Source organism: Numida meleagris, chromosome 1 (assembly GCF_002078875.1).
Source record: "Numida meleagris isolate 19003 breed g44 Domestic line chromosome 1, NumMel1.0, whole genome shotgun sequence".
NCBI classification, from domain to species: Eukaryota; Metazoa; Chordata; class Aves; order Galliformes; family Numididae; genus Numida; species Numida meleagris.
The window spans coordinates 26,539,224-26,562,703 of NC_034409.1; positions in this window are offsets into that span (position 1 = coordinate 26,539,224).

The window sequence follows — 23,480 nt, forward strand, 5'->3', positions numbered from 1 at the left end:
GACAGGGTTAAACCAGACCAGAAAAAATTGCAGGGTCAGGGCCAAGGCAGCTGCCTGCATGCCTGTTATGTCTGTCATTGTTTGTTTTGTCTTTTTGGACTTGTAAGCTCTGGGGCTAGGAGAGCACCGTGGGGCCCTCCCGCCGGCCCTGCCTCAGTGGCACTGGGTAAGGCTTTGTTTGCCCAGCAGTCAGCGCGGAGGACTCGGGGCCTGGCTGGGGCCTTCCAGGTACACACACGTACTGCAAACTGCCAGCCTCTCGCTGTCACCAGCAGCCACCTGCACATGTCCGTGCTTCTGCAGGTTCTCTCCTACATTGGGACTGTGCAGCTGCTGCTCAGGCAGAGCTTCCTGTCTGGTCACTGCTACGATCAGTGAAGGCAATGTTTACAGGTAGATGGAAAGGAACTTTAAGAGCCGTCTTTAAAAGCGTGTCTGCTTGTAATCATGGTAGATGTGGCACGAACTCAGAGGTGGAGAGCTCCTGGTGGCTCTTTTTGGTGGACTCTGATGATTTGCCATCACGTTTCCATGTACAAAGAGTGACAAGCACCGCCAGGGCAGAGGAGAGCTAAGCAGGTGCGAGAGGAGCCCTGCCAGCACCTGAAGCTCGGCGCTGCTAAACGCTCCATCCGCCCTGGGCCCAAGGGGCACGCAGCGCACCTCAGCCACACCACGCGCTACGCGCTGAGGGGAAGGCCCCGCGGCCGCCGCCCCTCCCCGAGCCGCAGCCGAGCGGCGCGCAGCGGGCGCGCAGCGAGGGAAGAGCGGCGCTTTGGCGCCCCCGCGTGGCTCGAGGCGGAGCAGGGCGGGCGGGGCCGGGCTGTAGTGATTCCGCGCTGTGGTGCGGCGGCGGAGCGAGGATGCGTTGTTCTCAGAACGGGGCCGTGCGGACAAAGACTCCGGGATTCAAGAATAATAGAAGAAAATCCGTTACTTTTCGTGTAGAACAACATAAAACACTTTGAAGAGCTGCCTGTGAGGAGATGCGCTGGCTGCTGCAGTTGTATTTCAGCTGCAGCCGGTACACAGGTTGGGTCACTGCAGCCCGCAGGCAGCGCACCGCTCTCCATCCACACGCAGGTGATCCAATACCAGCAGTCACGGTTTTGGGGCTGTTCCTGATTCCTGGAATGCAGCACACTGAAGCCTGCTCTGCCTATTTTTTCCCTCCCTTCCAAAATCCGTCCTCTCATTTTTTGCACAGTGCATTTTCTCAGGGTGCATCCCTCAGAATCACTGGGCACTTCATTTCTCTTAATGTTTCAGAATATTTGAAAATATTACTAAACCAGAGAATCCAGAAAAAAAAATCAGGGTAAGCTCTGACTTCTGGAGTTGGAAGAGCCTCAACATGAATCAGGTGAGTGCCTCCTCACAAGAGTTTCACCAGGAAGCTTTCAGCCAAGGAGAATGCTAAAAGTGCTGCCACTGGGGCTTTTCTCTCCATTCTGAGGAAATCTGCAGTTGCAATAAAAAATATCTGGATAAAATCCAAAGGTAGTGCTTTCTGGGGAAGGAAGAGTGACCACTAATGCTATTAAGCCTCTGTACAAAGAATCACTGAATCATAGAATGGCTTGGGTTGGAAGGGACCTCAAGGATCATCAAGCTCCAACCCCCCTGCCACAGGCAGGGCCGCCAGCCTCCACATCTAATACTAGACCAGGCTGCCCAGGGCCCCATCCAGCCTGGCCTTGAACACCTCCAGGGAGGTGGATAGTAAAAGCTTCTCATAGTGTGGCCATTTACCTTTTTGGATAGATCTCTCCTGTCCTTCATGGCAATCTGTGTCAAGGAGTGGGATCAACCTCCTCTTCATGGTTCAGATTTGGGGAAAATCCTGTCGGCAACTGGTGAAAGGGCTCTGGGGGCCTGGAGTACTGGAGTACTCTTTATTACAGAATCTTTTCTTGGACCTTCAGAGCTGAAATATAAAATTTGGGTTCCTGCAGGTGAAAATATATTTTGAGTGTTGTTTAGTGTGTGCAAATATTTAGAATGCTAAGTATAATTCTAGGCTGCCTTGTTTTGTGAGTCTGATCTAAATTACAGAAAACAAACTGGAAGGCTAAATCCAATAGTGCTGAGTAACACTTGCAGTGGTAATTTTTTTTTTAATGATTTTGTACCCAGGAAATTCTGACTGCATTGAAAACAATGAAATTCGTGCTTTCTAGAGTACAAGACTTCTTCCCTATCCGCTGCATAGAACTGCCCAAAGAGAACCACAAAGACTTCAGCATTTCAGAGTTACTTCTGGAAACAAATTGACCGGGAATTCACAGGTGTTATGCATGTTCCCATGTATTGCTTCAACATCACTTTGCGGACTGAAGAAGAAGCCTCTACATGCCTCATCCTAGGGTTAAAATTCATATATAATAGTCTTGTATTAAGATAAGGCATTACTGTCTCAATCTATGTATACATCTTCCCGTTTATGAGCAAAGCTACTTGTTAATATTGATAGAGGAATGCATTAAAAGATTCATATTGTGGAAGAAATGCAAACACTGCAAGCTGAGTGAGAAAGACACCGATATCTTTTTTTTTTTTTTTAACCTAAGTGAAAAGTGAGGATCCGTTGCATTTTGGAATTCAGCAATGAACAATTTTGCATATCAGAACATCACCACACTTTTTAGAGTTGGCATTAGCTGACTCACTTGCTACTTTCATTTGTAGCTCCCACATAGAGAAGGTATATTAGAAAAATCAATAGAGAAATCAATACATTTTAGCCAAGATATCAGATGTGCCCCAGATGCTTATGTTGCTAAATAGTATTTGATTCAAATAAAATGTATCTTGCACCCTTTGTATTAAAGTGGGAGTTGACATGTATTTATCTTCTCTCCCCTCTCCATTCCCAGTTGAGTAGCATTTGCACTCTTCCACCAATTTATGTGGAATTTCAATGTGTTTTTGAAATAAAATTGATTAGCATTTTCTTTCCTGAAGAACCATCTTAACATCATCCCTACAATTATAGGAAATTAAGTTGTATAAAAATACTTCTTAGTTTTATTTCCCAAATAAAGAAATAATGCAGCATAATGAAGGGCTGTGCAGGAGAGCTCTAGGAGTACTTTAGAAAAAGCAACAGTCAGTGAAGTGGAAAAATGAGGGAACAAAAACTGGATTTCACAGTAAACTGTTTCCATTGGATTTCATCTCTAGATATCACATTGATACTTATGTGCATACAAATTATATTCCATGGGAACACTATGGGGTAAATTAACAGTGCATTGCATATAGATTAGACATGCAAATGACTAAAATGAGAGTTAAGTATGTAGAAAATATATCCCTAAATCAGCATTTACTTAACTCATTGACAAACAGGAGCATCAGGAATGCATTTTAAGACTTACTACATTTTGCATGAAGACACACAGCTCTTAGTAAAGATGTTGGTAATGTCCTCAAACTCTTTCACAACAGCATTATCTTTAATATAAGACCCATAAGCATTCTTTTGGCAAGCTAATTGTTAAAGCAAATAAACGAGAAAAGAAAAATCCAGGGGCCACATGGTTTCATGGTGATAACGGAACACGGTGGTTCTTATTTATAGGTCACACGTTGGAATCCATTCAGTGAACTTCCAGTGAGGTGGGAGTTTCAGCTATTTCCAAAGCTTGACAACCACCCAAGAAACTCACTGCAGTTTGCACTGTTGGTACCTGTTGCTGACAGATTGAAGCGGCTAAGATTTGAAGGAATGGGAACACTGACACAAAGTGAATCTGAGGGAAAGGACAAGGTTATCCACACATGTACTTCACCTGTGCAGTATGGATTATATCTATAAAAGCAAACTTGCACTCATGCTGTGTAATTGCAGTGATATAGCTGGCAGTTTAGTCTGGAGTCATCAGAAATTTCATATTGAGTAAGCTAGCTGGCGCTGACAACTTCTGAGGTTAAATACTCACTGTGAACTACTACCCTGTCTTAACCAACTGGGCTGTTCACCTGAATGATCTTTACTACTTCATCATCACGGTGGCTAGAAGATGCATTTCGTTAAGCGTTGGCTTGAATCTATGTGCCACATTTGTATTTGTGTTTCCAGTTAGAGCTCTGTGGATAACTTGTAGCTCCTCACTTAATTTGTAACATTAAAGATGAGAAAGTCATGGAGTTCGGAGATAACAGCTCAAACATTTTGAAGCACCTAAGAAAATGGCAGTGCAAAGTCTTCACTACAATCTCATACAACTCTACTACAGAACATAGCCCCCTGTTTCAATGGTACTGAAACAAAGGACATGAAGACGTCTGGAGAAAGCTAAGGACGCGTCATGTCTGGGCAGTTAGTTAGACTGCTGTTGACAGAGAGGGCCAGCATCAGCCAGTATCTTGTTTCAGACACAGTCAATGCACAAAAGGATTTTGTCTCCTGCTTCAGCCTCTTGTGTCAGTCTTGTGTCACTTGCTTCCATCACAAACACTGATGTCAGGCACAGTTTTGGATACCAGGACACAATTGATTCACTCAGATTCAACCAAGACCTCAGAAAGATTGACCTAGCACCCCTCTCCTTCAAAACTGTTGCCAACCAGCCTTCTGCCTCTGAAAATATCTCATTTTGAGATGAATATCACTGCTCAGAGGTCTGAAGAGCATGGTTGCACATGCTTTAATTAAAGGTCATGGGTCTGACAGGCTGTGACGTTATCTAATAGATAGCTATTCCTTCAGAGCTGCAGATTGCTATTTTGTGAGCTTGTACCTTTCCCTGACTCATACCATTGACAGGATGGTCCCAAAGTAGTGACAAAACTGCAAGAACACTGAAGCTCACCTCCTGCCAGGTCGCTGCCACTTTTTCTCTTTTCTCTTGTCCTCCTGACTGAACCTGAGGCAGCTTGAGTTTGTAATAAGCCAGTGAGGGAGCAAGTATGTTCCTTCAGGATTATACAGACTTTTGGTCAGGGCTTCTCCCCCTTTGACCTTCTTCTCTCTTCTCCCCACTGAAACACATACCCCTGTCTCTGCAATGGGCTCTTTGTGGTGGCTCCATCTCTATAAATACTTCTGTTTGTAGAAGCCCTGTTCTTGATTTCCTCAACCCCCCTACACTGACCATGATGTATATTTAGGTGAAAACTGCAAAAAATAATAAATCAAGGAGAAAAAGAGGAGATCATGGAGACTTGAGATTCTAAGTCCAAAGTGAAGTGAAATTTTTAAAGGCAACAATTTGTAGGACATATAATAAAGAAGGAGGAGAGCTTTTCCCCTTCCTAGGGCCACTCTGTGGGCAGATAGCTGCCAGGGAAAGCATACACTGCAACAAGGACTGAGGTCCTTCCATGGGAAAGAAAAATGCCATGAACAGAAAGATGCTAAAGCAGCTAATGAGTTAAGATACAGGCAGACTTTGTTGAGAGATATGTGCATATGTACTGCTGTTCTCACTTCAGCATCCCTGGAAAGTCACATCAACTTCAGCCTTCACTAGAACTTGTTCTATAAACTTGGGAGCATTTCTTTTGTTATCAGGCTTCAGTACACACGCTGTCCTTACTTCTGTTTCCATCATGGCATACACTCCTTTTGACTTTTCACTTCAGAGGAGTGATCTCTGTCACTTGGTGCCATTTAAAAATTCTGTCCAGATCTCTAACATCTCCATGAGGCTGGGACAATAAGTGTCTGTGAGCTGTGAGCTAATCTTTACTCATCTAAGGCATTTTGGATCTTTCTTTTATTGAAAATGATTGTATTGGCACTTTTAGGAAGACAGAGATGATTTGTTTCAAGTGTCAGGTCATACATTTTGCCAAAAAGTCATGTACATTGAATATTGTAAATCTCTGCCATACAATTAAGAAAGTTCTACACAGAAGATACTCCAAATCATTCATTTAAGTCTGTCTCCTCTTATGAGTCATAAAAGAATATGTGAAACAAATGTCTTTACTCACATGGCCACCATTGGCCAGACTTTGCATCATCACTGACATAAACCCTTCAGTAAAATCTCTGACACTGTTATTTTGCAAAGAACAAAGACTTAATGTGCACTTTTCCTGGATATATCAACCTCCTAATGAAGACAAGTCCTAGGTAAGCTGTTAAGATACTATGGAGAAGTTTACCACCCTGCAGACAAATGAGTAATTTTACTTTGGAGAGTAGCTGCTGTAAGAGTTTTCAGAAATAAAATAATTTGCTTTTAAAAAGCAATGCTTTATTTTCTGTTACAATTAAAACTTTCTTCTTTTAGTATTTGTCCTCTGTAATCTACTGTTTAAAGTACAGCATAAATTCACAGCAGCATCCACTGGCCATGGTAGGGCATATTTCTTCTTTGATCTTTAAAGTGAGAGAGTTCTATTGAAGCACAGTTTGAAAAATTAACCTTTCCAGTTGCCTTTTGCATGTATACATCAACCTGCAGTTCTAGGGAGCAATTCATTGGCCTAGCATGTTGGATCTTGGAAACCTGTCTCTGCTTTTGTTTGCTAACAGATTACTTTGTTAATTCCAAAGGTTTTGCAAGCACCTTGTTTTTTTTCAACAGAATTTCATTTATCAGTTCTTGTTCTGTATGAATAGATTTCTTCTGGTCACTGAGAGATAGGACTTTTCCTTTCATGTTCATACATTTTCCCCTGGCTAATTATTTTAAATGTTTGACACCCCAGATGTACAAACATCCACTGGCCTCAGTGGACTTTGTCGGGCTGCACATTGGCAACAGATTGAAAACATGCACTTGGGCATGCTTTGAGTCCACCAGAGAATGTATTCACATTATATATATTTTGGGCCTATTCTCTACTGCTCTTTACAGTCATTCACATTGGCACAAAAATCTGCAAATGTTAAGAGTCAAACTGGGAAGGGAAAAATATATATCATTTGGCAAATGAAACTCCACATTGCATTCTCAGAGTTGTCATGATCAAAGTGTGTCCTTTTCTTTTCTTTTCTTTTCTTTTCTTTTCTTTTCTTTTCTTTTCTTTTCTTTTCTTTTCTTTTCTTTTCTTTTCTTTTCTTTTCTTTTCTTTTCTCTTCATTTCTCTTCATTTCTCTTCTCTTCATTTCTCTTCTTTTCTCTTCTTTTCTTTTCCTTTTCTCTTCTCTTCATTTCTCTTCATTTCTCTTCTTTTCTTTTCTTTTCCTTTTCTCTTCTCTTCGTTTCTTTTCATTTCTTTTCTCTTCATTTCTTTCCTTTCCTTTTCATTTCTTTTCATTTTTTTCCTTTCCTTTCTGTTTCTTTCCTTTTCATTTCTTTTTGTTTCTTTCCTTTCCTTTTCGTTTCTTTTCTCTTTTCATTTCTTGTCATGTTTTTCTTTCTTTCTTTTTGTATGTGTTCTTGGTGGTGATATTTTTATTTTATTGTATTTTTAATTTTCTGTTGCTTAGATTCTTCTCTTAAAAGGCTGTAGTGTTACTGGCATTCAGAAGTCAGATCCTTGGAGTATCATAAGATTGTCTTGAATGTGGTCCATTTTGATCCTAGCCTGAAATTATCAAAGAGGGAAAAGAATCACAGAGTGAGTGAGCAACCAGCTCACTCCTCTGAAAAGTAGAGGAAGATACCTTCTCCAATCCCTGATCTACTGTATGTTTAATGTTAGTAGTGAAGGACATGCTGCAGTAAGTACTGTATTTCAGAATTCCCTCAATGCTGGAAGCTGCCCCTTGCCCCTAGGCTGTAGGAACTTGTGATGTCTAGTTGATCTCTTACTTTGTGTGGTATAGCTTGTCAGTGGGAGAAGGAACATTTTCAACAGGGAGATCTACATACTTGAGGAGTATCCCATGAACTGTTGTATCGTGCATGCTACTCTAAACTGAGGTTCAGATCTTATGGAGATAGGAGGAATGCAGTTAAATGCTTTGAAATCAGTAGAACCTCAATTTTGATTTCAAAATTAAATAAATAAGCACTAAAAATGGCACTGTTTTTCCAGCTTTAAGATACATCAGATTGACCTAAGCCTCTATGCTTCTGATGCACAGTAGTCGTCAAGTTGGCTGCTGAATTATTTCCTTATAAGATCATTTAACTTCTAAACTTCGCACTGTACAGGTCACATGTTCTGGTGATATTCAGAAGGGAATTGTCATTTTCAGACAACTAATATCAGTCATTCTTCTATCTATATTTGGATTGCAGGCTCAGGAAAGTGTGATGGCAGTTATTAACTGCTCTCAAGAAATCCACTTGCAAGATGGATTTATTTCTTGATTAATGATGGAGATTATTCAAGTATTAATTCCAGTTTTTTATATCACAAACTTGATATCATCCTTGCTCTCTCCACCCTTAAAATTACTATGATTACTCTAATTGTTAGAAAGCTATTATTTGATTCAGATTTGCAAAGTAATTATCATCTAGTAGCACATCTGCCATTTCTCACTAAATTTTGGTATGTATTGTTGTATCTCAATTAACAAAAGATCTACTAACTGAAGCATTGCTGCATGAATTCTAGTAAGGCTTTCAAGCATGACATAAATTTTATACTGATTGATTCTGACTCTTACTGTGCTGTTTAATTTGTTGCTTTGCATTTCAGAACAGTTCTGTGAACCCAGTGCTTGATGGTTTATACAATGATTTCCTCATCTGCAGCTATCAGATGTACATGTAGAGGTTTTAACCGATGGAGCATCCTTTATGACATTATTTTTACTTCTGCTTTTCAAGTTGTTTTCTCATTGCCTTTTTTCTTTGATTGTGTCACAGGCTACAGGGATTAAACAGAATTACAGTTTTTAATCTCATCTTTGAGGTGATACTACTAACATAATGGGATAATTATCTACACGTGTAGCTTCTCTTTCATGAATATGAGGAGCAGCAAAGGCAGAAAACATGCCAGCTATTAATACTGAAGCATCATTGATTTGCTTTTTACACCAGCTGTACTTACATAGTTGTTCAACTCGTTGCAAAATTACAAACAATTTAAAAATTACAAGATTTTGAACATTCATTACTATGCACACATGCTTTTCTGCGTGCACACACACTTATGTATGTGTACACCACAGATGTCTGTGACTGTTTCTGTATTAAACAATTTCAATAATTTACTACTAAGATGTTTAAAATACATCTTGCACTGAAAATATACTAGTAGTGCAGTTCATGCATAATGTTGCTTTCTTAACACTATAAGCATTTCTGGGCTATGAAGTTCAGCTCATATGTGTTTTCTGTAAAAACACTTTAATGATCTTTTTCAGAAAATATTATCAAGCAAAATCCATTTCAAAACATTTTCTCAAACTCCTTCTATAGCCTCTAGATTTAGAACAATTTTTGCTTACAATGATTATCCTTTGCCACTTTTTCTAATTTCAATAATTCAACTTAAGATTTATTATATAAATAATGATAACCATGAAGATATTGTTTGAATATTGAAAGTTGAAGAGGAAAATTATTTAATTTGTGGAATCCATATCTAGGTGGGAAGATTGGATTATATGATGCTTTAATTATATTTAATGGCTGATTGTTTAGATATTTTTATTGTCCTCAATATTTACATTTATTACTATTATACCATGAACTCTAGAATGTTACTTGTGAAATTTATTACTAATATTACTAATATTACTAATATTACTAAATAATTCTGAAAGTCTTGAACCTGCGTCTTTGGAATTTTCACGGAAGAGTTAAAAAAAAGTTTTCTTCTGTAGTGGGGTTTTAAATGCCAGCCTACAGAAATATTGCTTTATTTGAATTGATATCTCGACTTTTTATAATTTGCTGGGTTTTGAAGCATACAGTACAGTATACTTGTTATATATTTTGATTTTTTATATGTTTGATTAAAAGGATTAAATCATGTTCTGTTATCAACAATTATATCCTGAGCACATGTGGTTTAATCTGATTGATATTCAGTATGAAATATGTATGCATCTGTCAACAGAAACACTAGAAGACTGGAGTATTGCTCCAAGTAGAATGCCATAGCATTAATGATTCCCTTTTAGACTTGCTGTGCAATTGGTTTCTACAACAGCAAACTGTTTGAATTACATGCTAAACTGGTTTACTTAGGGTGAAATTCAGTTGTTATCACACTGCTATTTCTCATGTCCAAAATTTGGTGTGTCACTAGAGTAGCGTTATGGAAGAGGAACCATGCTCTCCTGAAAATGGAGACCTGGGCTTTCCTGTGCCAGTATGGGGCCACTCTGGGAGTCAGGAATCTTCCATTTCATAGTCCTGCATGACATTCAAGCTTCAGCTTGAATTCAGCTTCTGTTACAAGCTGGGTGACCCTCTGCTACCTTTCTTCCCTAAGCTGTAAAACCAAGTATATACAGGCTGATACTTAGAGGTTTCCCTTTTCTTGTGATTGTGGCTTTGTTAAGTGTAGTAGCTTTACTAAAACTTTCTCTTAGACGTATTTGGACAGCATGAAATGGTGAAACACTTTGCCAGCAGGCAGATGAGTGGCTTTTGTCTTACTAATGAAAGTGTGGTAGCTGTTCTGGTGCCATTCATTGCTTAAAAAAGCAGATGTCTCCTCCAAAACAAAATCGATAACTGTCTGTTGATGGGCTCCCAGCCTCAGCCTGATGCACTACTCTCCTGCTGTTTGTGACTGTAACTTCAAACTTATTAGCTGTTTCTTCCTGGTACTGGGGATGCCCCCATTACTTTTCTACTCTTTCACTTGCAGAGTGGCAGCTATTTGAAAATCCAGCTGGCCAGGCACTTTGGCTTGTTTCTGTCTGTTTGGATATTCCTTTTCAGCTCAAGACACACTAGACCTTTTAAAGACTAATTCTTCTCAAATGTAGTATAAACCATGCACTGTCTTCAAAGGACCCAAATACGCAAGCTCTATGTGCTGAAAGTACAATACAAAATCAAATGCTAAAACAGTAAAAAATGCTGCAGAAACTATTGAAAGCTGCAAGAGGTTTTTTTTTTTTTATTGAAGAGTTGACAGCTCTATCTGGAGACAAGATTTAACAGAACTTCCCAGGAGCAAGTTCTTTAACTGAGACTCTGTTTGCTGAGCTATCAGGTTGACTCAAGTATACTACATACTATGCTGAGAAGTATGTCAGGCAGATAGGAAAACTAGAACAGTATGGTTTTATGGTACAGATAAAGTCTGCAAGCATTTCTCTGGTGTGTGGATGCACCTGGTCAGGGGTCTGTGCTAGATAAAAGGGTTAAAATCTTGGTTTATTGTACAAAAATTGTATATTTTGACCCATGCTGACATGATCCATTTGGCATGGACATATAATGTTATGACACAGATGCAATTACATTTGTATGCAATTATCTCTATTTGATACATAATATAGATAAGAGATGTTACAATTGATGCATAGTTGTAACATAAACAGGCCAGATAAGAAACATGGGAAGGTTCTGGTTAAAGGTACACTTCAAAGAAATTAAAAGTTTTAGGTACATGAGGGCACATTTAAATTAATTAATCATAGTCATGTCCTTTAGTGATGCTATATATTTCTTTCATAATTGTGATTGAGGCATTTTCATAATCTCATTTGAGATTATATCAATACTCAAAGGGTTTGAATGTTTCCTTTTTTTTTTCCTCCTCTCATGGTGTCCCTACAGGCCAAACCTGACATAGCCTTATAGACGCATGTGTGCAAGGCTCACCAGGATGGAAGAGGTATTTGTGCTCTGCAGATTCCGAAGGGAAGTAGTTGTCCACGAGCTGCAGCAGGTGTGAAAGGAATGTGTAACTGTTGGGTGGCCATAAGTTTCTGTCTTGAGGTGTGAGTGGTTTGAGTGGTTACACTACTTAGAAATTTCTTTTTCTACAAAGCTTTCATTTGTGCCCCTGGACAGTGGTTTTCTTCCATATGGAAGTCAAGACTGAGTCAGCAGTTGTGCTGGGCAGCAAATGTATCAGAAACTAAACTGTATACTAACTGGCTGGGTCTTACAGGCTTAAATAGTTTACAGAACTTTTAAAATAAACATTTGTATGAACTGGTGAAGGTCAGCTGCAAAGGGAATATTGTTATTTACCTTGATATGATTATCTTTGAGGTGCTTTTAATAAGAGGTACTAGTGTTCAGGTCTAGATTTCTTACTACTCATCATTAAGATACAGTTTATTTAAAGTGCTAAGAAATGTATGATTTGAACACATTCTACACATTATGTAGAAGTCATTTTCTTTAGTGCAAAAAAGAAGAGAGCAATTGATATTATTTATTTATGAAAGCATACGTGACCTCCATTCCAGCTATTTATGTCATACACTGGCATTTCAACTGTGTACTCCTAAAGTAGATCTGCTGTAAAAAGGTGACCTCTGTCTTATTTCTGGGCCAAACAGAGGTAACAATGGTCAAAACGCTGAGAATTTGATTCCCTGGCATTTTTATCAACCTTGCTGATGCATTTCAGCTGGAAAATGCTGAAGCTAAGAATATGTAATTTTTGGATACTGTGTTAATTTCAGAGTTTCTGTTGTTCAGCATTTGTAACTTTTTTTCACTTCTCAGGGAGTCTTTTATGCCACATGTAGTGCCTCAGACATTGCTGTACAAGCGTATAATTCATCCATTTCATTTTCAGGAACATTTGTTTCTTCTCATTAAACGGTAGTTTCCTGTATCAGAAATGTAATGTCCTCTCTAATAGTAGGGTGATCAAAATTAGAAAATAGTGTATTTTTATATGCTAAGTGGATTTGGGGTTTTGGAATTCTGGTAAAATACCTAACTTGATTTGTTTCATATTGCTTTTAAATTTTGACTTCAGGTTGTTTGCAAATTAGTACTTTGACATTTTCATCACTAAATGACATACTAACCCTACCCCTTCAGCTGTGATGAAAAACATTATTAAGATTGCAATGTCAAGCTTTCACAGGCAAGGGAAAAAAATTGGCATCTTGTCTAAATTGTGCATTCCTAACTTGGCCTTTACCTTAGTTGAAGTCATTACAATATTGCCTTTAATTGTATGAAAAAAGCCTCTGTTCTCTTCCCTGATTTAATATCCAAAATACATTTCTTTGGTAGATGAATTAGAATTTGTATAATGAAGAAATGCTGGGCTTTGTTGTGGAAGTTGGAAAGTATTTTAAAAGCTGGGTTAGGTATTCCAGGAAGAAAAAGGATGTCTATATTACAGCAGTTGAAGTTTGCCTTGAAGAAAAGGATTCCTCTCTTTTCTCTGCTGCAGTATTTCTGGACAAGTTATCAAAATCAACATTTTCACAGGCAGTCACTGATTTCCTTGTGGCAGATGTTCTGAGCACTCAGAGCCAAACACCAGGGCACTGGGATCTGGGCTTTGATCACAAAAACAAGATTTCAGAGGTGTGATGTCCAAAGTGAGCATGTACATTTGGCCTCAGTCTTTTAAAGCCTATGTTTCAAGATGCTCCTCATCAATCAGGATATTTTAAAGTAGATCGTATTATGACTCTGAGGGATGATAACAAAATAGTGATGTATTATGAATTTGAAAGATAATAATAAAATAGTGAATTGAAATTTTGTCTCCAGGTCAGTGTTTAAACTATGTATGTAAGCCACAGATATGCACTGAATATGAGGAGAAAAAAAAGTGGTTGTTCATCGCATGAGTAGAATCCTCCTAAACATCCTCCTGTTACCGAACTCCGGCGAGCCTTTTCGTATTACCCTTGCATGCAGAGAACTAAAACCCGGTCCTGGCCAGCTACTGCACAAAGCACATCAATATGATGAACAGCAAAATGGCATTTATTGGTAAAAGCTACAGAACTATATAGTATTTCTTATCTTTTACTAGACTGTTCCAGAAGCTCACGCGGGCTTCTGGCCAGTCATATTGAATATCCCGCTCTGTCCACTCACTTCCGAAAAGCCCATATATAGAGTGGTCATACACATTGTTATTAAAACAAAGAAGTACAGCCTCTTAATCCTACGTCATGGGTTCAAGTAAAGTAGGTCAACCAATAGCAAGTGAAATGGGGAACGGCCTTCCGCGTTACAGCCCAAACGTACCATTATACGCCTAATACAACAGGGTGTGCAGGTGCTATACAAACGAGCAAAAAGTTAAAACATGTTGAAAAAAAAAGAAAGAAAGCATACTGACAGCTACATAATCATACTGGGAATATCTAAAATGGGAGTTCCCAGGCTATGGTATGTGTGATACTAGCGGTATGAGAACTATTAAAAAGTGATCTTCAAATAAAATCTAAGCATCTGAGCAGAAGAAAGACTCCTCCTGCATGTAAGTTCCTCTGGTCTCATTTCCACGGGAAACTGGGGCATAGATCTGATTTAGTTTGGTACATACCATGTTTCCACCGCTTTCACTAATGCTGTAAAATGAAATTCTCTTCCCAAAACAAATTAATATGGTTAGTCTAGGCTTAAAGGTTTTCCTGTTAAGCACGAGAGACATCAGCTCAAGTAAATCTCTATGTTATACACTCAATACACCATTTCCCTCCTCCAACTCTCATTTGTCATGGAAAATGAAGTCAAATGGCACTGTGTCCACATCCCAGGTTTTCTTATTCTTAGCTTTCATTTTCATCTGATTTTAATTGCCTGGCATTCACAGTCTGCATTCCTCAAACTTCTCAGAGGTCCTGCTTCCTTGCTCTGTGAGTCTGATCTTCTTTCCTAACCCCAGTTATCTCCTTCCTTTTCTCTATCCTGTCTCCGTATGTGGCCAAGGGCCCAAGTCATTATCCAAGTCTCGTGTTTTGTTCACATACTAGGGCTCTTCATGACTTTATCACAGCAGACTCTTTAGAGCTTTATCGCTATCCACCTTTTCAGTGAGCATATGGAATCACTGGATCATAGAATCATAGAATTCGAAGAGTTGGAAGGGACCTTTACAGGTCATCTAGTCCAACTCCTCTGCAATGTAGAGGGACATGCACAACTAGATCAAATCGCCCAGGGCCTGATCCAGCCTCACCTTGAAAATATCCAGGGACGGGGCATCCTCCACATCACTGGGCAACCTGATCCAGTGCCTCACCACCCTCACTGTAAAAGACTTTTTCCTTATATCCAACCTAAATCTACCCTCCCTGAGCTTGAAGCCATTACCCCTTGTTCTATCACCACAGTCCCTGCTAAAGAATCTGTCCCCTTCTTTCCTTCAGCTCCCCTTTTACATATTTAAATGGTGCTATCAGGTCACCTCAGAGCTTTCTCTATTCCAGGCTGAACAGCCCCAGCTCTCTCAGCCTGTCCTCAGGGTATTCCATTCCATGGATCATTTTTGCGGCCCTTCTCTGGATGCTTTCCTGCAGGTCTAGGTCTCTCCTGTACTGAGGACTCGACATCTGGATGCAGTACTTTGGGTAAGACCTCACCAGTGCAGAGCAGAGGGACAGGATCACCTCCCTAGACTTGCTGGCCACAATATTTTAAAGCAAGTTTTTCTGAAAGTTTACAACTTAGCAAAAGCTGACTGTTTTCATTGGAATGATTGCTATGCTTTCCTGATTAAATGTTATCTGTAAGCAAACTTTAAGTGCTGCTCCCATAATACATGGCTATGAGAATACCAGTTTCCACCCTCTACGCCCCTTCAGTTCTCATAAAGTTGAAACATTTTAGAAGAAAATAAGAAAAAAAAAAAGAAAAAATAACAAATAAAACCAGCTGAAGGCAAATGCATCAGATGAGTATGGAAAAATGTTTAGCAATTGAAAATAAAATATCCATAAACTCATAAGTACTCTCAATCAAATACAGAACACCCACATAATGTAGGATAAGTTGTTTCAACAGTCATTTCAAGCAGCCTTAAGTATAAAACTAATTTTCTGTACTTTGAAATACTCAGCTTAATATAATGTTTCTATTATAATAAGGTTGTTAGGTAGATATTTACATTTAATAAACATATTTGAATACTTAGTATCATCATGTACTCTATAACTATGTGAGTACTTGTGTCAATACATATGTAAACTAAAAGCATAGGTACAAGCTTAGCAGTTTTGCATAGGTGACGTTATCTAAAGAGTGAAAATTTCTTTAATAGATTGTACCCAACTAATGGTTAAGCCAGAAATTAGTCATGCTGTCATTAACTAATCCATTAAAATTTTGATATGCATTCAAGAACTGGGCTTGAACTTAAAAGTGTATTAAAAATAATGCAGACCTATTTCACTTGAAATATTTATTCATCTGAACGTTTATTCAAACAGGAGCAAGTATACATTTAATTGATAAAGGTATATAAATGTACAATGATCTTTGGATCAATACACTAGAATTAAGCAAGTAAGTCCTAACCAATGTATAAAATTAAATGAAGGATAACTCACTTAATATTTCCAACAACGTGGTAAGCAACAAGTAACATTTTCTTGAATTTCACAACTGACAAAGGAAAAATGTATTAATTCTTCCCATTCTACATGCCATGGTTGCCCCTAAAGTAACGCCTCCTATTTTATTGCGCTGGCCCACGACATCAGAGGTGAATGTTGGTGGTATGGTAACAGAGGCTGAACCTTCCCACCGATACTCCATTACATTTCGTTGCTGTGTGACAGATAGCAGCAGAGGGGCAGTCTGACAGAATGGTGTTTGACATGGAAGTGCGGATGGAGCAAAGGTGTGTCACTGAATTCCTCCATGCAGAAAAAATTGCATCCGCTGACAACCATTGATGCTTTCTCAGCATTTATGGAGACCAAACAATGGATGTGAGCACAGTGAGGCGGTGGGTGGTGCATTTCATCAGTGGCAACAATGATGTGAAGGACAAACTGTGTTCTGGATGGCCATGCAAATTTTTATGAGTGCAGCATGCAGGCTCTTGTTCATTGATGGTAAAAATGCATAGCTAATGGTGATGACTATATTGAAAAATAAGGTTTTGTAGCTGAGAATTTGCTCTATCAAATAGTGTTATTGTGTACTTTGTATCTGTTGTAGTTTCCATGGAAGTAAATAGGAGGCATTACCTTCAGAGCGATCTATGTAATATAAATGTAATTGTATAGATGGGTGTACATATTTAAGTATATAGTTATACATACACAAATATACGTATTAATGTAAATCTAATTGTGCTGCAGTATACTACAATGTAATTAATACAGGATAATTTTAAAATAATTTTATTGGGCAGTCAGTGCTAATGGAGAATCACAGAATCACAGAACGGTTAAGGCTGGAAGAGACCAAGCAGGGTCACCTAGAGCCAGTTGCCCAGGGAAATCTACTCATATTTCATAATCAATGCACTGCTATTGTTCAGTAGAATTATTTAAAAAATATATTCACTGCAGTCATTTAAAAACTAATACTCTTAGGTAAAAATCATTGGCAATCACTGGCTTACATGAGTAAGAAAGTTCTTTTGCTGTCTTTAAACATAACATAAACATTCAAAACTGTACGATATATATCTTAATATATTGTATCTTGACAGAGTCCCAAACACAGATGCCTGTGAAGCTACTGCACTTCAAGTACTGTCTAGTACTTACAGATATGTCTGAATGCTTAACTTCACTGCTGCTTCTGAGAGAAAAACAAGGAATTAGGCAATGTCTGCTGAATATTTAGGCAAATATTCTGATGCATAGCTGAAGTAGTAGGAGATCTGTAAAACCAGTCTATAGAAATGCTCTGTGGTTTATTAGGCTGTAGTGGAGGTAAAAACTTCCCCATGATCAAATCACTGTTTGCATTCCACTTTTGGTATTCACGCATAAACTGCAGTCTGTCAGCATGCAGCATTTTCCACAGAGGATCCTGAAAATAATGTGTTTGGTAAAGTACACCTGGTGCTGGGTAGGAGAGATAGTGCCCCCATGGCATGAAATAATTCATAGCAAGGCAACGCTCTAGCTCCTTCTGATGCCCTCGCTTTCGTGCCCGTCGGTGTTGTCTGAAGTCGCCATGAACAAAGTCATTTAAGTTTGATGGGTGGATACTCCAGTAGTTCCCCTTGCCATCCTCACATCTTCCCACCTTGATGAAACAATCATTTAGTGAAAGGTTGTGCCTTACACTGTTTCTCCAGCCTCGACCTTTGTTCCGGTAGAAAGGAAAATTATCTTCAATATATTTGTAGATAGCAGCTAAATTCAGTTTATTTGCAGGGGAAGAAAGAATTGCCTTTGCAATTAAGGCTATGTAAGATAGGGGTGGTTTTTCCAGAAATCTTCCTTCATCCACATGTACAGAAAGACCACTTTTGGTGCATGTGTGTGAGCTGGGAATCTGGGCTGGAATCCTGTGAACCAGATTTCCATCTTCTCCTCCTACAGTAAGGAAGGCTGGACTTCCTTCATTGTTTTCAGAAAAATCTTCAGTCATTATAGCAGTATGAAGTTTAGCATTTATTTTAAGTGTCCTGATATTTTACTGTAAGTATTCAGTTGAATAATTGATTAGCTGCATATAAGCAGCAGGAGAAAAGGAAGCAGGACTTTAAATATGCTGCTCTCACACACACAGATTCCTATTTTATACTCTGTTAAGTCAACATCCTTAACAATGAAAACTGAACTGCCAATGTTTACAAAAGTCAAGGTGCAAATCATAGCTGAATGAAAAAAATATAAAATAATTATACTATGTTAAGTGTGAAGATAAACAGACCATGACGTTAGCCTTTTACTTCATTATAATCTGAGAAAACACCCTTCAGTGTTCCCCATTGAAATGTAATGATTAATGAAAAAACGACTGTGGCTTGATAGTGTTGTGAAAGGATTAGACCCTCCACTGATATGCAGAACAAATTGAAATCAACATGTTGGTTCCTGTGTTCTACACCTAGTCAAGCATGTTGTATTTAGTACAACAAACATTTGTTTTACGCTCTAAAAGAAAGTACTGCATGACACTTGCTATCAAATTTGGTAGCTGCAGCATACCTATTCTTGATGAAATTGAATTAAATTGAATTAAAGCACAAAAAAACCATGTAACTCTCTGGTCCCAGTTGTGCAACTAGTTTTCAAGCTGAGTATGCATGTGACCTGTCTTTCTGACCCAAGAAACCACTTGAGGGAGCAAGTAGCACTCAAAGTAAGTGAGTGCTGTGCACTGGGACCCCAGTGCATGAACTACCACTTGAACTTTGACACAGCCCTCGGAGTCCTGAGCTCTGACACTATTAAGGACAAGACAATCACATCATGTAATTAATCAAGGAAGTTGATTAAATATGCTTAAATATCTTCTAAAGTAAAACAAAACAAAGTAGTAGAAGCTTTGAAAGAAAACCTTGCTTCTCAGAGGAATTATTCTCTTTGCTTATTGAATTGTCTTCTTCTGGGTCACTTTTGAGGCTCAAAATATGTCTTCCCAAATGAGATCAGCGTTTCAAGGCATTAATAATAGCCTCAAGGATTCTGTCTTACAAGGCTGAAGTTGATACTGTTCAGGCTCTGATGGTTTCTGAAAATAACTCTTTGTGGCTTCCTTCAAGTGTGAATTCCAGCAAAAAACAAAGAGAGACAGAGTGCCTAGACTACCCATTAAGCGGATCTCTATCCCTTTGAGCTTGGAGTTCACATCTTAGTTGATCATCTTGATTGGACACTTGTAACCCTTTCTCAGGCACTAAAATTCACTAGCTTATGGTTCAGTTGGTAGCCATAACCTTTTCAGATCAGGAAACAAGATTGGTAATATAATGCTACTGTCCACATTGGTCTTAGCAATGATTTCTTTTGAAGGTACTCATTTGACCTGCACTATCCTTACTAGAAAATTCCTTCCTGGCACATCCACAAGTTGCAACCATCTTTCCATCATACTGGTGGTTTTCATAGCCTTCTGTTCACTTATTTATCAGTTTTCTTCTCCTTCTCTCTTACTTTCAGTGGAAGAGTTGCAAGATCATGGCAGAAGCTGCTGAGGTTATCACTGAAGTATGTGACCTGGTACTTTAGATTGTTTATTACAGATCATCGCATTTCTGTTACTGCAACCAAATGCCAGTCAGGTCTAAATGGGTTCCTACAATAATAACATCACAAGTTTGATTTCACTGCATTCAGTGTGGGTTATATGGTTATTTCTGCTCAAATATGTGTCTTCATGGAACAACTGCAGACTGGATAAGAAATGCCTCTCTTTGACAAGGACTATATATTGTTTCTTCTGTCACAAAACAAAGAAGCACAGAAACAACCACATGTTCTGCTACTTTAGCACCCACTTTTTAAATGTGGAGAACTTTAGACAGGACTTTGAGTACCTACAAATACTCAAATTAAAGAATAAGGAAAAAACATTTTATTGAGGTTTTCAATCTTAAGGGCAGGCTTTCAGAAACTGAAGAAACTGAGGTTATTAAAGGGAGCCAAACTGAAGAGTTCATGAATTTAAGTGCAGTAAAGACTCAAAAATCAAAAGCATAAAAGCTGAACTCAAATCCTAAGCAAGAAGAAGAAATGTGTAGAAAGGGTCTCTATACATGAACAGATGAACAATCCTGTCAGCAAATAATACAAGGAAAGAAAGATTTTAAGGAGAATGAAAGATAAAAAAAGATGAACAAAAGAGAAATATTCTGAGGAGCTAAAACCCCTGATCTCCAGTGTAAAGATTTTCAGGCATGCCCACAAAGAAAATATCCATCCCGTACTTCTGAGCATCTTGTTTGTTTCTCCTTTCTCCATGTTATTTCTGGAATTGATTTTATTTTCCTTTGAGTCATATCTCTAAAAGCAAAAGAGTAAAAAACTCCCCAAATCAAGGTTTCTTATACAAAATATAAGGCAAATTCCATGTTTTATGCCTATTCTTTGTGGGAGTTTTCTTGTCACTGCCTGAAAAGTCTGCAAAGCTTTGACATCAGAGTAATAACTGCTCTCACTTGGTCAATGTCCAATTTTGTCTGAAAAGAAGAAACAGATACAGTGAAAGTATAATGTCTATTCTTCCTATACAGACTTTCTCTAACCTGGGGAAGCAGATTCTTCTTCTTCTTCTTCTTCTTCAAAAAATACACATAACATATTAAAGCAGCATTTTTTTTACTGTATTTTTATATCATTGATAAAATACTGGATTCTCACAATCCTGGGATTTTCCATCAAAAAAAAAAAAGCATAAAAAAGAGGAGGATAGATTTATCAACTAGATGAGTTAAATTCTTTTCATTTTCATTTATCATATATTAAATGTACTTGAAGAGATGAACCTGGAAACTGGAGTATCTGGAAATTCTGTTACAGTAACATAAACTGTTCTGAATTTTCACTGGGTAGAGATGGTCTTGGTTGTCTTTTCCTCTGCCACTGTTTTGCTCTCTATCATCAGTTAAGGTTAAAGAGAGTTAGAGAGTTTTGCCAGTTACTTAGCTGACAAAATTCCCTTACGACAATACTAACGTTCACATTTTCTAAACATATTTACAAAGACTGAAATTTTTCCACTTGGATCTGTGAAAAAAGAACAAATTGTGAAGAGTGAGCTGGCTTCCACCTTGGATCACATATTAATAAAGTTGATTGCCTAGTGTACATAGGATAAAGTACTTTAAAAAGTACTGCAAGCCGTACAATCTGTAACAAAGATCAGAAAACAATTGAAGGCAGCTTTTCTCCTCACTCAGCCTTTATTACTGATGTTTAGCTTCAATCATGTGAAATTTAGACAAAATAACTTGCTTAAGTGAGATGCTGTTCTTACTCCCTTAGCTCTACACACTTTGAGAATGAATTGCTGTTTCAAAATCTCTCTCAGTATTTGCCAGCAATGTTTTTTGTGTTTTTTTTTTTTTCCCTAAAGTATTTAACCTTTTAAGTATTTCTTCTACCTCTTGTTCAGCACTTTTGACCGTTCAGCAGTCAACTGGAATAGTGTTCTCTGCAAGGAGAAAATGTTTTTATGCTTGATCCTAATAGATTTTTTAAATAGCAGTGAAGTAATACATCTCATACTCTCAGCTGAAGACGTGCAGTTTTCTGGGGCATTAGGGAATATACTATTAAGAAACCAAGTGGAACCAGATTTTATACTGCTCTTCAGTCCATGCTTAAGATGTGATTGTTTTTCAGTTGACATAGAAAGGTATATTATACTCCAGATAAAGCTAAGAAAGATCATCTGGCCAGTGGTAACAATAAATATGCCAAAAACATAGGCAGGTGCAAGAGATTTTTAATTAAACTTCTATTTGGCTATTGCTTTTGGTGTTCTGCTGAGTGTTTGATTAAGTCTAAGCCTGCTGTCTCCATAACGTTCTCCTCAGTAATGTTTACTATACTGTTCACTAAAGAAGCAACTCCATATGGTGCCATCTTATTTTCTACACGTTCTTACTCTATTCTACCTGCTATTTCCATTGTTAGTTAAACAGTACTTAAGAACATCTGTACAATGCTCGCTTTGATTCAACATTTAAATTTAGTACATGCAAAAAAGGTAAGGAAGATGAGGATTCAGGGAGTAACTGATTAAGGAAATTGTTCCTTGAAGACATTCTCAAATTACTCATTGCTGATAAAATCCAAAAGGAAATTCTTATTCTGTCATCTGATTTAGGTATTTTGGGCACTATATAGGAAGATGCAGAGAAAAAGCAAGATATTTTCATTTTATTTTTCATACTGTATTTTTCATAGCAATAATTTTACAGCATTAATGCAATTCTTACATGCATAATTATACTTGCTTTGGTGTACCTGTACATATCCATCTGGTTAAATACTTACACCCTCATGAAAAGTCTAACCTGGGACAAAATTTCCAGACAAGCCCTAGATCAGGTGTAGGAACAGTCTTTAATCTCTTCCCCTCTGCACTGAAGATGAGGCTTGTGGATAGAAAATTACCTTCCAAGGAAATGTGATATTCCTCTGTTCTCAGCTGTGTTTCTTGACCTCCATCTTTGTAACCACTGACATTTCTTTCTTGTACAAAGAATCTTCTTTTTTTTTTTTTTTGTTTTATTTATTTCTTATTCAATATTTTTCAATTTATTTTTTTTAACTGGCCTTACTGAGTACCTGCTGCTTCTCTCACTAAATAATGGCACAAGATTGAAAATTTGGCACTCAGTGTTACCCCTTAGGCTAAACTGCTAAATAACCCTTTGTTTCCCAGCTCCCGTGTTTCTTTACTTTCAGGGTAGGCGATGAATTCAACAAGTGGCAAGACAGTTACATGTGCACAGACTTGTCTGAGTTAAGTCACTGTTATTTCTTGTTTATAGAAGTGCCCTTGAAACAGAAATAAGAGTAACCAAGAGTAACAATGTCATAAATAAGTTCTACTTGTCTGCATAATTACTACTGTAGTATTTTCTTAGATTACCTTGACAGAAGAAATAGAACTGCCATTAGAGCAAGAAGCCTTATTTCCAAAACAGCACTTAATTTGCATGGTACTAAACCAAAATGTGCATACAGCAGGTCTGTTGTGTGGCTGTGTGTCAGACAGTAAGAAGGATCCTAGAAGTGATGCTTCTAGGATCTCACTGAGTGAGACTCTTCCATGGGAGGGGCACTAGATCTCCTT